Consider the following 5,929-nt stretch of genomic DNA (forward strand, 5'->3'; position numbering starts at 1 on the left):
TTTGAGATGGAGTCTCGTTGCCCAGGCTGGAGTGCAGTGGCGTGATCTCAGCTCACTGCAACCTCTGCCGCCTGGGTTCAAGTGGTTCTCCTAACTCAGCCTCCCGAGTAGCTGGGACTACAGGTGCCCACCACCATGCCCAGATAATTTTTTGTATTTTTGGTAAAGATGGGGTTTCACCGTGTTAGCCAGGATGGTCTTGATCTCCTGACCTCTTGATCCGCCCACCTCGGCCTCCCAAAGTGCTGGGACTACAGGTATGAGCCACCATGCCTGGCTGACCAAAGAGAATTTTCTCTGCATCTGAAGCATATAACTGCAAACCAATTTGTTTGTGGTTGTTAAGTAGAGAGGACCAATCTTTTGTTTGTTTATATGCACTGTTTCCTTTCTCGCCCTAGTTGCATGAGAAACAGAAGCTTCTTAGATTGATCAGTTGCCTCCTTTTGTTGCATTTGAGCATTGAGAACAAGGACCATGAGTTTTCTCCTCCATTGTGGTTTTAGTTCTAACATCTGGCACATAGTATTTAGTAAAGATTTGTGGAATAAGTGAGATAGGGTATTGGGGAAGATCATAAGAAAAACAAAAGATGAATTATTTATTTATAAATTTATTGTTAGGTCTATTCCAAAACTGACTTAGAAAGACAAAAATTTTTCCTGCTATAAAATATTTGTAAGAACTGTGTTGGGTTGGAGTTTGGGATTCACTTTTCCCATTGCAGATGCTTAAAAACCTCAGACTTTTCTTGTTGGGTTTCTTTTTGGGGAGGACTTTATTAGGGATACCATTTATAGTAGAAATTTGGAAGACTGTAAAAACCACTTAATATTCCCGAAAGATGGAAGGTTGTTTCTGGAAGCTGTTAGGTTTTGTTAAGGCAGAGATAATACATTTTCTTTTCTTTTTTGAGACGGAGTCTTTCACCCAGACTGGAGTGCAGTGGTGTGATCTCGGCTCACTGCAACCTCTGCCTCCTAGGTTCAAGTGATTCTCCTGCCTCAGCCTCCCCAAGTAGCCAGGAATATAGGCGTGTGCCACCGTGCCCAGCTACTTTTTGTGTTTAGTGGAGACAGGGTTTCACCACGTTGGCCAGGCTGGTCTCGAACTTCTGACCTCACGTGATCCCCCCGCCTTGGCCTCCCAAAGTGCTGTGATTACAGTGTGAGCCACCATGCCTGGCCAGTAATACATCTTTAGAGAGATCATTTTCCTTGGAACATAACTGAAAATGGTAGGATGAAAAGATGTGTAAAATGTAACTGAAGGTGGAAAAATCTTGCTCTGAATCTCTCACTTTCGTTTGAGTTAAATATTATTTTTATTCTTGAAGGAAGTTCTGGGAGTTTGTAGAAGTAGCCAGAAAATATCTTTAGAATATAGTGCTCTATGCAATATCCTGAGACTTTTTTTCTTTTTTTCTTTTTTTTTTTTTTGAGACAGAGTCTCTCGCTCTGTCGCCCAGGCTGAAGTGCAATGGTGCGATCTCAGCTCACTACAAGCTCCGTCTCCTGGGTTCACGCCATTCTCCTGCCTCAGCCTCCTGAGTAGCTGGGACTACAGGCGCACACCACCACACCCAGCTAATTTTTGTTGTATTTTTTAGTAGAGACAGGATTTCACCATGTTAGCCAGGATGATCTCGATCTCCTGACCTCGTGATCCACCTGCCTCGACCTCCCAAAGCGCTGGGATTACAGGCATGAGCCACCGTGCCCGGCCTATCCTGAGACATTTTTGACAGTGCTGCAAAATATTACTATTTTTTCAGGTAGAAATATTTTATTTTATGTTGGAGATGGGATCTCGCTTTGTTGCCAAGGTTGGTTTTGAACTCCTGGCTTCAAGTGGTCCTTCTGGCTTGGCCTCTCAAAATGCTGGGATTACAAGGCATGAACCACAGTGCCTGGCCTGGAAATAATTTTTACTACAGATTCTTTCCTCTTTAAATTAATATTATGGGTTATGAAGCTCCTTTTGTATAATAATATCCAATATATGTTGTCAACCAGGGTACTGCTTTGCTTTTTCTTTAAAAAGGAGAAAACATGTAAGGTAGAGGAAGTGTAGTTTACTCTTAGGCATTCAGACAGTTTTTATTATTGGTGTCGTAGAAAACCCCAAACCATTTGCTGAGACCAAAAACTGTATTTTAAAAATTTTAACACTTAATTTTTCTCCTGTGGCTTGTGCGAAGTTTTCATTTAACAAAACATTATTTTAGGAAACAAATATGAAAAAGCGTTAAAACCATTTTTTTTCTCTCCTAGCATTTTTGAAACATTGGGGTTGTTGGAGTGGTTGGATTTTCCCTGGAATTGAGTGAGAAATTCAGAAGACTGAAGCCCAGGCTTACTGTCTACCTTTCACGGAGGCCTAGCCGTGAGAGGACAGAAGAAGGCACGTGGCGAATCATGACAGCAGACAAAGACAAAGAGAAGGACCGGGACCGAGACTGGGACTGAGAGAGAGAGAAAAGAGACAAAGCAAGAGAGAGTGAGAATTCAAGGCCACGCTGGAGCTGTACCTTGGAAGGAGGAGCCAAAAATTATGCTAAGAGTGATCACAGTGAAGATGAGGACAATGACAACAATAGTGCCACCACAGAGGAGTCCACGAAGAAGAAGAAGAAGAAGAAACCACCGAAAAAAAAGTCTCATTATGAAAGGACAGATACCGGCGAGATAACATCCTACATCACTGAAGATGATGTTGCCTATAGACCAGGGGCTAAGGAGCCTTACGTTTGGGTCTTGCCAGTGTTTACAATGGGGGAATGATCTCAGCATTATGGTGAAATAAATACGCTTTGTACACTTTAAGGAAGGCTTGGAATCTAGAAGAGTAGGAAACTTAATTTGGTAAACATGTGACCCACTTTTGGTCAGTTAGGTTTACCTGCTTCTTGCTTGTGTCTGCCTTAATTTGGTCTTGTGTCCTGGTTTATGCATTCATGAGTTCTTTTCTTATTTTCCTATGCTGCTTGTTCTCTAACTTGACCATCTGCTTAGTATTTTTTTGTCTTTTGAATTCATGCTTGGTTTTTAATCTTCAATCATAAATGAGACTGTGGTGACCCTGCAGAATTGACTGCTTGGTGGAGACAAGTAAACCTTAAGATTCTTGGAAACAGGAAATTTTACCTTGGGACAGGATCGACCAGACTCTAGAGAGGTACTTTTTAAAAATGGCCTTTAGGCCAGGCATGGTGGCTCACGCCTGCAATTCTAGCACTTTGGGAGGCTGAGGCAGGTGGATGACCTGAGGTCAGGAGTTCGAGACCAGCCTGACCAACATGATGAAACCCTGTCTCTACTAAAAATACAAAAATTAGCTGGGCTCGGTGGTGTGCACCTCTAATCCCAGCTACTCGGGAGGCTGAGGTAGAAGAATCTCTTGAGCTCAGGAGGGCAAGGCTGCAGTAAGCCCCATTCACATCATAGCACTCCAGCCTGTGCAGCAGAGCAAAACCCTATCTCCACCCCTCTCCCCACCACACACAAAAAAGTCAGTGCTAGAACTTAATACAGACAAATTTGCATTCACAACTACAATTTCTTGGTTGAAGATTAACTGAGAAGGTATTCGTGTGATATAAATTGATCAGAGTGGAGGTTTTAGAGCAGTTAAAAATCTGCTGTGAGGATTAAATGATGTGTGTAGGTTACAGTACTGTCTGTATTTATCTTTGATTTAGACTCAGCTATTGGGCAGTAAGAATTTCTTAGTGACTGAAGAATCTCTCAGAGTTACCACAGATTGCTTGTTTAGGGCGTATGCCCATCTAAATCACAGGAAAGGAACAAAATATGTTAACTCTTTTTTATTATTATTATACTTTAAGTTTTAGGGTACATGTGCACAATGTGCAGGTTTGTTACATATGTATCCATGTGCCGTGTTGGTATGCTGCACCCATTGACTTGTCATTTAGCATTAGGTAGATCAGCACTTTGGGAGGCCGAGGCAGGGGGATAGCTTGAGCCCAAGAGTTTGAGACTAGCCTGGGCAACATAGTGAGGCCCTGTCTATGCAAAATGAATGAATGAATGAGGCATTATGGTCACTCTTACTAGATTTGATTGACTGTGCCTTTACTTTTCAGTAAATAATACATAGACTTTCCTGACCCAAGCTTTATGATGATCTCAGATTGTGATATGGGGGTAGGAGGAGGTTAACTCTCTCTATAGCCACTGCTTTCCTTAAAATCATTGCTTTTTATTTAAGTGTCTTAACATGGCATTTTAAAAAGCAACCTTGGCCAAGCATGGTGGCTCATGCCTGTAATCCTGACACTTTGGGTGGCTGAGGTGGGAGGATTGCTTGAGCCCAGGAGTTGGAGACCAGCCAAAAAAAAAAAAAAAAAAGCAACGCTTTACACTCCAGTCATTGAGAGCATCAAAAATTATTTTCCAACCACTGCCATGTCAAATATAATTTAAGAAAGCACCCTTCTTCCCTGAAGAAAATGAAATTTGGTTTACTTTATTCCATCTCTGATTAGTGGCATTGGTTTTGTTTACAATTAGAAAATAAAATGTATTTAGAGTACAATTTAATGGCAAATTGTCTATTAAGAGATTAGTTTTCTTTCTCTTTTTGATTAGCTGAAAAGGTCATTGTAGTAGCATGTTCAAGCTAGTCATCTTTGCGTATTTAATTTATTTCCTCACAAAATATTTATTACAAATATAGTAGCACGTTTCTCTTTTTTGAAGACATGTGAGCATCTATCTGAATAAGATACTCAAGATTTCATCTTGATGTGTGATCTTGAGCAAGCGGTTTCTTTTATCTAAATGTCTTCATCTGAATATAGATAATCCCCTGGACTCCTCCCCTTCTTCTTCAGGGACTCTGAAGAAAATAATTTAGGCTTCATCAGATTCTTTAAATTATTAGAAAAATAATCAGAAAGAACCAAAGGGCTGTTTTCCTTTAGCCTAAAGATGTTTGCAATTTAATATCATCTTTTGGAAAAAAATTTACAATAAAAGATATATGTTTTGTCACTTATTTATGCAGTGGCTTTATGGGCCCTGTCTTTGTTCCTTAAAGGTAAATGCCATTGTTTTAAAATTTCTTTTTCTTTTAAAGACTGTGTGTATATCGAGAGTCGGAGGCCAAACACACCGTATTTCATCTGTAGCATTCAAGACTTCAAACTGGTAAGCATTTTTAACGTGCTGTTCGCTCTGCTCTGTATTCTCTCTTTTTCCAGTTCCATTGGCTATCTCTTATTGTTCCTCCATCGCTGTTGACGTGGTTACCAGTTCACCTTTTGAGTGCTAACTGCCTCGTGGCAGTAGCACTGAAATGAGGGTTACTAGTTCCATCTTTTCAGCTTTGTAACACTTACTCTCATAATGCTTATATTGTAAACAATATTTCTGAAGTTTTTATCCCTTTAGTAACTGTTTTGACAATTTCAGATAGTCCCTTGAATTTCTAAAGTAGGTTGTTTCTTCTCAGCCATTGTTAAGAGCCTAAAGTAAAGTAAATTCAGTAAATTGATGAGTAGGGGAAATAATATAAACGGGTCAGAGAATAGTTTCCAGTGGAAATCTGTCACTTCCTTCAATATTTCGGCAGGTGTAGAGTATATGTTGAAATTGTTGTGGGGGTTTCCCGGGGTAGCGGTTGAAAGAAGTCTGGCTTGGGCGTGGTAAAGCTGTTATACTTTCTTTCCAGTTTTAGTGCATGTGTTGCAGAAGCGAGGACATAGCTACTGTACTTTCTCGTTAAAAATTCTTCCTGAATATATAAGTGTTGATGTTCCTTATTATGAAATCGCTTTTTTAGGGCCAGTGGTTCTCATACTTTAGGCTTTGGATCCCTGGATGTCTGCAGAGATTTGGCAGAGGTCTGCAAATAAACATGCTAAGCTTTATATAAATAAATTGATCTCACACGTCTGGACAAC

This window comes from Pan troglodytes, chromosome 16, assembly GCF_028858775.2.
Source record: "Pan troglodytes isolate AG18354 chromosome 16, NHGRI_mPanTro3-v2.0_pri, whole genome shotgun sequence".
NCBI lineage: Eukaryota > Metazoa > Chordata > Mammalia > Primates > Hominidae > Pan > Pan troglodytes.